The 10,000-nt window shown below is 44.3% G+C and overlaps 1 long non-coding RNA gene across 1 annotated transcript; it reads right to left on the reverse strand.

Moving 5' to 3' along the window:
- Window positions 1-2,455: 2,455 nt before the first annotated feature.
- LOC143102361 (uncharacterized) lies at window positions 2,456-3,483 on the reverse strand. Its single transcript, XR_012982579.1, has 3 exons — window positions 3,374-3,483; window positions 2,944-3,029; window positions 2,456-2,539 (listed from the first exon to the last, which is right to left on the reverse strand). It is a non-coding gene; the product is annotated as an uncharacterized LOC143102361 (long non-coding RNA).
- Window positions 3,484-10,000: the final 6,517 nt, after the last annotated feature.

The raw sequence follows: 10,000 nt of genomic DNA on the forward strand, positions 1-10,000 counted from the left end.
ATCCAGCGTGACTTACATATGTCAGTGATATTGCAAGGGCCACTGTCCCCGCGGCAACTCGGCGTTACGTGCCTTGCTCAAGGGCACAACGGTGGAAGCCGGGAATTGAACCCACAACTTTTCTGGCTACTGCACGTCCAGCTCCGTAACCACTACACCCCGCCATGACGATGATGGACAGTAGCGATGAGATAAGGAGGATGGAGATGTCGAGGTTGTCGCAGTGATGGAGTTGTCATGGTGACGGTGATGAGGAGGAGAATGGAGTTGTCACGGTGACGGTGGTGATAGAGCCAAGGCTGTGCCACTGAGATCCGTCTGGCTGTCTGCACCACTGTGGTTGGGAAGAGATGGGAAGTGTGTGTGTGTGTGTGTGTGTGTGTGTGTGTGTGGCTGTGTGAGTGTGGCTGTGTGAGTGTGTGTGTGTGTGTGTGTGTGTGTGTGTGTGTGTGTGAGAGTGTGTGTGTGTGGCTGTGTGAGTGTGGCTGTGTGAGTGTGTGTGTGTGTGTGTGTGTGAGTGTGTGTGGCTGTGTGTGTGTGTGTGTGTGTGTGTGTGTGTGTGTGTGTGTGTGTGTGTGTGTGAGTGTGTGAGTGTGGCTGTGTGTGTGTGTGTGTGTGTGTGTGTGAGTGTGTGTGTGTGAGTGTGTGTGTGTGTGTGTGTGTGTGTGTGTGTGACCGCTGAGGCCAGTACATTTCCACTGTAGCCACAGTCATGAGCAGAAACATTCTTCAGCAACAGAAGAGGCGGAGAGACCAAGATGTGGGGAAGCAGGAATGTGCTGATAACTCTCTTTTCACACACACACACACACACACACACACACTTATGCATACTCACACGCACACATACAATTACAGTACATGTACACACATACACAGGCATATATAAAAATACAAGCACAGAAGGACTCTCTGTTACACACTCATACATGCATAAAAACACACACACACACACACACACATTCATGTTGCAGAGAAGACAGAACACCTCTGACCCCCTTCCCTTTGTGTTGTTGGCCATTGTGTTGTCATAGCAACACACATAGACAGATGTGGTTAGTTTGACTACAGAAGAAAGGGAGGAAGAAAAGAGAAAAGAGGGGAAGGAGGAGGAGAGGAGAGGAGGAGGAGAAGAGGAGGAAAGGGAAGAGGAGGAGAGGGAAGAGGAGAGGAGGAGAGGAGGAGGAGAGGGAAGAGGAGGAGGAGTAGAGGAGGAGAGGAGGAGGAGAGGGAAGAGGAGAGGGAAGAGGAGGAGGAGTAGAGGAGGAGAGGAGGAGAGGAGGAGGAGAGGGAAGAGGAGGAGGAGGAGAAAGAGACTGAAAAAGAGGAGAGAATAGAAGGGGAAAAGGAGAAGAGAAAAAAAGAAAAAGATGTGAGAGAGAGAGGAGGAGGAAGAGGGGGAGAGGAAGAGAGGAAGAGAGAGGAGGAGGAAGAGGGGGGAGGAAGAGAGGAAGAGAGAGGAGGAGGAAGAGGGGGAGAGGAAGAGAGGAAGAGAGAGGAGGAGGAAGAGGGGGGAGGAAGAGAGGAAGAGAGAGGAGGAGGAAGAGGGGGAGAGGAAGAGAGGAAGAGAGAGGAGGAGGAAGAGGGGGGAGGAAGAGAGGAAGAGAGAGGAGGAGGAAGAGGGGGAGAGGAAGAGAGGAAGAGAGAGGAGGAGGAAGAGGGGGGAGGAAGAGAGGAAGAGAGAGGAGGAGGAAGAGGGGGGAGGAAGAGAGGAAGAGAGAGGAGGAGGAAGAGGAAGATGAAGAGGGAGCAGAGAAATGAGTGTGTCGAAGAATCACACCCATATGGTGATGAAACACACACACGCACGCACGCACGCACGCACGCACACACACACACACACACACACACACACCCACACACATTGCTGCATAGGGCCTCAGGGAAAAGCCCCATGATGTACCCAAACGACAGTATGGATGTGTGTGGATTTACTTGACAGAATGCGTGTGTGTCGTGTTTGTACACTCAACTGCTGGGTTAGAAATAACCCAAAAATAACCCAGCGGCAGAGTCAGATAAGGACAGACCCAACATTGGGTTATCTTAACCCAACGGCAGAGTCAGATAAGGACCTACCCAACATTGGGTTATCTTTAACCCAGCCCTTAACCAACCCAGCATGTTGGGTTATGTTTTCTGCCCAGCAGCTGGTTAATAATGGCTACATTGCTGGGTTAAAGCTACCAATACGTGGGTTAAATATTACAACCCTGTGTTAACATTATTCATTCACAATCACCAATTATTATTGGTGCTTTTTATCTTAATCATTATTACCAATGTTACACTGCTTAAGAAATAAAGAAAATATTCAAATTTCAATCATTCTTTTATTGATATTTTCATTTACATGAATTTTTCCCCCATTCATTTCTCAAAATTAAAGTCATTATAAAATGGTAAAACTAGATTCTCCAAGATATGGCCTCTAACTTAAATGGCCAGCATCAAGTCAAAAAACGGAGGAAAAACAGTACATTACAAATGGGTAATCCGCCTTTGCTCGTGTGAGATACTCAGCAATGTCCTTTCCAATCTGTGGAGGTAAAAAACACACACACACACACACAAAATTATTAAGTAAAAGTACATAGGTACATAGTACATAAAAGCATTATAATCTCCTGTCATTAGTGAAATGGTGCAAACTACACTGTACAGCACTATCCATATTTATTGGCACCCCTGATAAAGGTAAGTAAAAACCATAGTGTAAAAACTTGATTAATAGGCCAAGCTTTTATTTGCTTCAATTCCGGAACTCTACCAAATATTCAAACTTTATGACCACCAAAGGTAGGGAGTCACCACTTTCTTTCGCCTCTGCTACTGATACTAGTAAATATGGCTGGACGATTTGGGATAGCTCTTTTTAATCAATTTTACCAGGAGTGCCAATAGTTGGTGCTTGTTCTATTTGTAACAATTGTCTTAACTCACAGGCTCATCAACGGTGGTAGGTACTCTCCATACACTTGGTGGGATCTGCATGGGCAGCAGCTGCAAAGCCACATCTCCTCATTTCTCTGCAACATAAATATTTAAAATAAACTATAGTTAAATACTCTAAAATGGATTAAGTTAGAACAAGATGGCTTATAGCAGGGACTCTTTTTAGGGGTACTCAAGCACACCTAAAGCTAATCTCAACACCCTTAAACATAACAACAATAACCTATTCAACACTTTTGCAAGGTGTTGTATGTGGATTTCTCATAAGGGGCTAAGTCCCCCTAAAGGTCTCATCCAAGAATCAAAAACCCTGCTTATTGTTGACCTTTGAGTTGTCATGTAGTCAAATTCACGTTCAAATTCTGCAGCCAGCTTCAGTTATATACAGAATCAAACCATTTTTTTAAAAATGAAATACCTGCTGAGAGGTTGTCTATGTTCATGAGAAGGTCTGCAGTCTTCTCCTTCCTGGCCATGCAAATGTATTTTTCAGAAAAGAACAGGTTCCATTTCTCTGCTAACTTGCTGGAAGACTGGATGCAAAACCGAGAAATCTACCTGCAGAAAAACAGAATTTTTTTCAAACTCCATACACAGGATAGAAACTAGTTAACTGTGGCTGATCTTACAGCAGGGGTCTCAAACTCCCGGCCCGCGGGCCAGTCCGGCCCGCGACCTATGTCAAAATAATAATGTAATCCGGCTCTTGAGGGTATTTTTAATTGCGACAAACAACGATTTTGGCAAAACTGGCCACGTATCCTCTATGACAAGGCTAACGTTACTTGCGGTCATTTACTGTACGTTAGTTTCTATGTTTGCGGCGCACCATTATGAATGAATGAACGTTAATCTTAGCTAGTTTAGGCTATTAAACATGGGAAATGAAGCTAACTTTAGCTAATCTCTCCAGAAAGACACTCATGCAGAGAATAGTGTTCACTACCTTTCAGTGCTTCTTCAAGATTTGTTTTGATTCGATTTCCGCTAATAAATTATTGCATTATTTTAAATTATTATTTTATGCTACTTAATGTTACAGTAACGTTGGATAAGGTTTATCTAGGGCTAACTAGCTTTTGCTAGGCAAACAGTTGAGCAACGTTAATTAGCCTAACTTATACCTAAAGTTAACCTATGACTATTCAGCAATTGACATTATTTTACATTCACATCGTTTTGGGTTCTTTAAGAAAATGTGAATTGGTTATAACGTGTCAATATCATTAATATTAGTGCATGCCAAGTGTCATTCCCATGCTAACAGATAAGTTAACATTACAAATGATGACCTTCAACAATAACATTAACAACAACGTTAGTAACATCACAATATATGATTAGACTATGTTAATTATAGGAGTGGAGTATAGGCCTATGTTAATTATGTTGACATGGATGTGATAGACATACAGAATTTACTTACTTGAAACAGGGAAGGAGAGGGAAAAATGTTGGCAAGTCTGTCCCTCGGTGTCAGTCATTCAAAAGATGGTGGAATCAGAGATTTTTATGGAGACCTAACAGTCGAGCCTCGATTTCGTGTAACCCAATGCATTGGGTTATTATTTCTAACCCACCGCTGGGTTAAATCTACCCAAAACATCATCCAGATGCCTTGACCCAGCATTTGGGTCAGTGAAACAACCCAGCAGTTTTTAGAGTGTATGTGTGTGTGTGTCATGTACTGTATGTATGTATGTGTGTGTGTGTGTGTGTGTGTGTGTGTGTGTGTGTGTCTGTCTGTCTGTCTGTCTGTGCGTGTGTGTGTGTGTCATGTATGTATGTATGTGTGTGTGTGTGTGTGTGTGTCTGTCTGTCTGTCAGTGTGTGTGTGTGTGTGTGTCATGTATGTATGTATGTGTGTGTGTGTGTGTGTGTGTGTGTGTGTGTGTGTCTGTCTGTCTGTCTGTCTGTCTGTGTGTGTGTGTGTGTGTGTGTGTGTCATGTATGTATGTATGTGTGTGTGTGTGTGTGTGTGTGTGTGTGTGTGTACAGAGGGAGAGCAGAGTGTGTCATCTGAATTTATCCACCAGGAAAGTCCAGGCTGCCATTAACTCAACCACTCTCCTCTCACATCCTCTAAACCAGCAATGTGTGTGTGTGTGTGTGTGTGTGTGTGTTAGAGAGAGTGTGAGAGAGTGTGTGTGGTAAATGTGTGTGTGTGTGTGTGGGGGGGGTGTATTGTTGTTGTTGTTGTTGTAACATGGAAAATATAGCATTCTGACCAATGTCCCTGGAAAATCCCTGTTTAAGTGTGTGTGTGTGTGTGTGTGTGTGTGTGTGTGTGTGTGTAGCCTTAAACTGACCTGAAGAAAATGAGCAGCAGCCTCCTAACACTCCTGATGTAGGGGGTTTCCACTTTTTCACACACACACACACACACACACACACACACACACACACACACACACACATGCATGCAGAGAGAAATAAACACGGAGAACTGGCATAAACATGAGCACACAAAGATGACCACACACACACACACTTTTGACTATAATGACCAATGTTTGAAAGCGTGAAAAATCCCTAACATTTGTGCCATTGAGTGTGTGAATGTGTGTGTGTGTGTGAATGTGTGTGTGTGTGTGTGTGTGTGTGTTGCAGGATCATCCTGAGCAGGGTGTGTTGTACCTGGTGCGGGGGCTGCTGAACGTGTGTGTGTGTGTGTGTGTGTGTGTTGCAGGATCATCCTGAGCAGGGTGTATTGTACCTGGTGCGGGGGCTGTTGAACATGTGTGTGTGTGTGTGTGTGTGTGGTGATCTTTGTGTGCTCATGTTTATGCCAGTTCTCCGAGAGAAGCAGGTAAGCAGTTCTCTTAGCCTTCTATTTATTGTCATCAAAACTGCAGAGGAAAGGACAAGTTATAGGGCAGTGTCTGGTGTCTGCAGAAGTGAGTGTGGCATCTGGCTTAATATTCTGCGCGAGGGACTGTGGTGGTAGGTGAGATTTCACGGGGAAACTATGATGATTGGTAAAATTTGCGAAAAAGTCGCAGTGTTTGGATAAAATTGCGAGGTCGCCAAGAATTTGCGGGATTTGCGGGATTTGCTGAATTTGCGTTAATTGTTGCGATCGCAACATCGCAAATTCCTAGAGGGACTGGATGAGAGGCTATCAGGGACAGTTTTTTTTAAGGTTGTGGAATTAATAACGGTGAATTATCATCAAAGTTATCACAAGTGAATTATCATCAAAGTTACTACAAGTGAATTATCATCAAAGTTATTACAAGTGAATTATCATCAAAGTTATTACAAGTGATGAGTTATTACAAGTGATGAGTTCTTACAAGTGGATTATCATCAAAGTTACTTCAAGTGAATTAAAGTGGATTATCATCAAAGTTATTACAAGTGATGAGTTCTTACAAGTGGATTATCATCAAAGTTATTACAAGTGATGAGTTATTACAAGTTGATTATCATTAAAGTTATTACAAGTGATGAGTTATTACAAGTGATGAGTTATTACAAGTGGATTATCATCAAAGTTATTACAGGTGATGAGTTATAACAGGTGATGAGGTATTACAGGTGATGAGTGGAGATGAGGGAGTGTGAACCTCCTGATCTGTCTGCAGGAGAATTTGCCTACAGAATTAGATGTATTGCTAAGGTTACCACATCCAACCGATCCAGACCATGTTCAGAACCACAATATCAAGTACAGTGAAGCCTTTGTCAAATTCTCAAATTCAGTCAGGCCCTGTCATTCTATTTATACAGTTACCAAAAAATCAAGATGGGCGTTCTTTTCAGGGACACAGAGAGCCATCAATCCAGATCAGCGCATCCTTGAGCTACAGAAGCTCTCAGACACCCAGTGGAGCTGTAGGGAAAATGCCCTGAAGACGATCAGAAATGTCCTCCCTAGACTCCCTGAAGACGATCAGAAATGTCCTCGCTAGACTCCCTGTGGAGCTGCAGGGAAAATGCCCTGAAGACGATCAGAAATGTCCTCCCTAGACTCCCTGAAGACGATCAGAAATGTCCTCGCTAGACTCCCTGTGGAGCTGCAGGGAAAATGCCCTGAAGACGATCAGAAATGTCCTCCCTAGACTCCCTGTGGAGCTGCAGGGGAAATGCCCATGAAATCACAACACCAGTGTTTCTGGAAATCACAACACCAGTGAAATCACAACACCAGTGAATCACAACACCAGTGTTTCTGGAAATCACAACACCAGTGTTTCTGGAAACATCAATTGCCTCAAAAGCTTTCCGGCATGATGACCTGGACTTGGCCGCTGCTTCCTCTGTGGTGATGGTGTTCTCTGTGGTGGATGGTGTTCTCTGTGGTGATGGTGTTCTCTGTGGTGATGGTGTTCTCTGTGGTGTTCTCTGTGGTGATGGTGTTCTCTGTGGTGGGTGGTGTTCTCTGTGGTGTTCTCTGTGGTGATGGTGTTCTCTGTGGTGGGTGGTGTTCTCTGTGGTGATGGTGTTCTCTGTGGTGTTCTCTGTGGTGATGGTGTTTTCTGTGGTGGGTGGTGTTCTCTGTGGTGATGGTGTTCTCTGTGGTGTTCTCTGTGGTGATGGTGTTCTCTGTGGTGGGTGGTGTTCTCTGTGGTGATGGTGGGTGGTGTTCTCTGTGGTGATGGTGTTCTCTGTGGTGATGGTGGGTGGTGGATGGTGGGTGGTGTTCTCTATTGTCTGACTGCTTAATTGTCAGGTGCACCTATATGCAGATGACACAATTTTGTATTGTAGTGCTGATTCTGTAAAATTAGCTATGGAACTGTGATGATAATTAAAGTCTCAGACTCAAGTACAGTTTGGTTCTGTTTACCTAGCGAAGTCCACAATCCAAAGAGTATCCGACAGCAAGCCAAGGTCAGTACACAGGGAAATCCAAAGACAGGGCGAACAATCCAAAAACGTAATCCAACAAGCTTGGTCAAAACAGATGGGCAAGGTCTAAACTGGAATAAGGCTAAACAGGTAATCTCAATGAATATCTACAAACAGACACGGCTTAGTAGAGTTCATACAAACAATACCTCACATCGAGGCAACAGATACAAAGTCCTTTTATAGGGCAAGTCTACTAATTGGATATCAGTCACAGGTGTCAAAACTCTGGGGAGGCCGTGCAAGACTGGAGTGGGCGTGTCTGTTGCTGTCCAGAATGCCGCAGCGAGTCAGGCCTTACAGGAACTGCTTCAGTCTTCTTTTAATGTTCTCCTCCTCCTGCTCACCTGGTAACCAAATCAAGACAAAAGATAGCCCACCTCGACTCCGTCAGACGTGGGGGTCGTCTGCAATATCTGGTGGACTGGGAGGGACATGGTCCGGAGGAGCAGTCCTGGGTCGACGCTGGGAATGTTCTGGACCCGAACACGATGTATACGAGACATAAAGACATGAATGACAAATAATTTCCTGCTTTTGAACTCCGATAAAACAGAAGTCATGGTTTTAGGTCCTAAAAAGATGAGGGATATCCTATCCTATCCTCATCACAGGCTACATTTACTGATCTTCAACTATCCTCATCCACATGTGTTAAAAATCTAGGAGTTACAATTGACCAAGACCTATCACTAAGTAATCACATAAAACAGATTACCAAAGCTTCATTTTATCATTTAAGGAACATTTCAAAGATAAGGAAGTCTTTATCCTTACCAGACACTGAGAAATTAATCCATGCTTTTGTCACCTCAAGGATTGATTATTGCAATGCTCTATACGCTGGCTGCAATAACACCTGTCTAAAGAGCTTACAGCTTATACAAAATGCAGCTGCTCGCACACTTACTAGAACTAAAAAATATGAACATATTTCCCCTATCCTGGCATCTCTACACTGGCTGCCTGTTAGAAGTCGCATTGACTTCAAAATAGTACTTCTAACATACAAAGCCATTAATGGCCAGGCACCAGAATATATTAAAGATCTCCTAGTCCCATATAACCCACCCAGACCGCTACGATCACAGAATACTGGCCTTCTTGTAATTCCAAGAATCTCAGTAGGAGGCAGAGCTTTCAGCTATCGCACACCCCTCCTCTGGAATAATCTCCCTACCTCAATTTGACTAGCAGACACCCTCCCTATTTTTAAGTCTAGACTTAAAACATACCTCTTTACTGCCTCCCATAGTTAGGTATGGTGCGTGGAAATTCACCCACCTCAGGGTTTTTGGAATGGACCACCTTGCTGAGTCCTCGTGTGACTGGCACCCCAGTCGCGCGTGCGATGGTGGTCACTGACCATACCTGCGCTGGTGCCGACTACCCCTCACCATGCCTTAGTTATGCTGCTATAGCATAGTGCTGTCATGGACTTTTCATGTGTCACGCCGTACAACCCCCCCCCCCCTCTCCTCTCCCCCTTCTCTCTCTCTCTCAACTCTCCCTCTCTTGCCTATTCTCACCATGATATATTGTAACAATATATAGTACTACTGATTACTTATTGACATTAACCATTTTGATTTTCAGTAATACTAACCCACTCTACATCTCTCTTTCTTCCCCCTTACTGTACCTCACTTGTGAGGTATATCATCACCAGTCATCAACCATCCGTGTGTTGGCCCTCCTCTCACCCATCTCACCTGAAGTCCCATCCTCGACTGCCCTATTACTGCCCCCTATCTAGACTTCTGGCCCGTACAGCCTAGCGACCCATCACCTGCCTATGACAACTCTGCCCGGATTACTGGCCCGTCTGCCAACCCAACACATGCCCCTCGACAACTCCCTTCCATTGGACAATTCCAACGCTGGACACAACATACAACGCTTTCTGTCACTAAATCAGGAATAATGAATTACCATACCGGATACGCAATCATCCCACCTCTTGTAACTTTCAGCTCAAGTGCTTAACACCATGTCTTATTCTCTACACCTGACTATCATATGCATTTGTCATGTATACAGACCTTACTGTCCTGTATTGACCCTAGGCAGATGGGTCAGGCCCTTGAGTCGTGGATCTGCTCGAGGTTTCTTCCTATATATATCTCCAATTCTAGGGAGTTTTTCCCTGTTACCCCTGTTACCCATGGGCCTCTCTCTTGCTTTTCTTTTC

Source organism: Alosa pseudoharengus, unplaced genomic scaffold (assembly GCF_046254945.1).
Source record: "Alosa pseudoharengus isolate Yale_2024_CS ecotype anadromous, Long Island Sound unplaced genomic scaffold, YU_APseudo_1.1 YU_APseudo_1.1_scf_4, whole genome shotgun sequence".
Classification (NCBI taxonomy): domain Eukaryota; kingdom Metazoa; phylum Chordata; class Actinopteri; order Clupeiformes; family Clupeidae; genus Alosa; species Alosa pseudoharengus.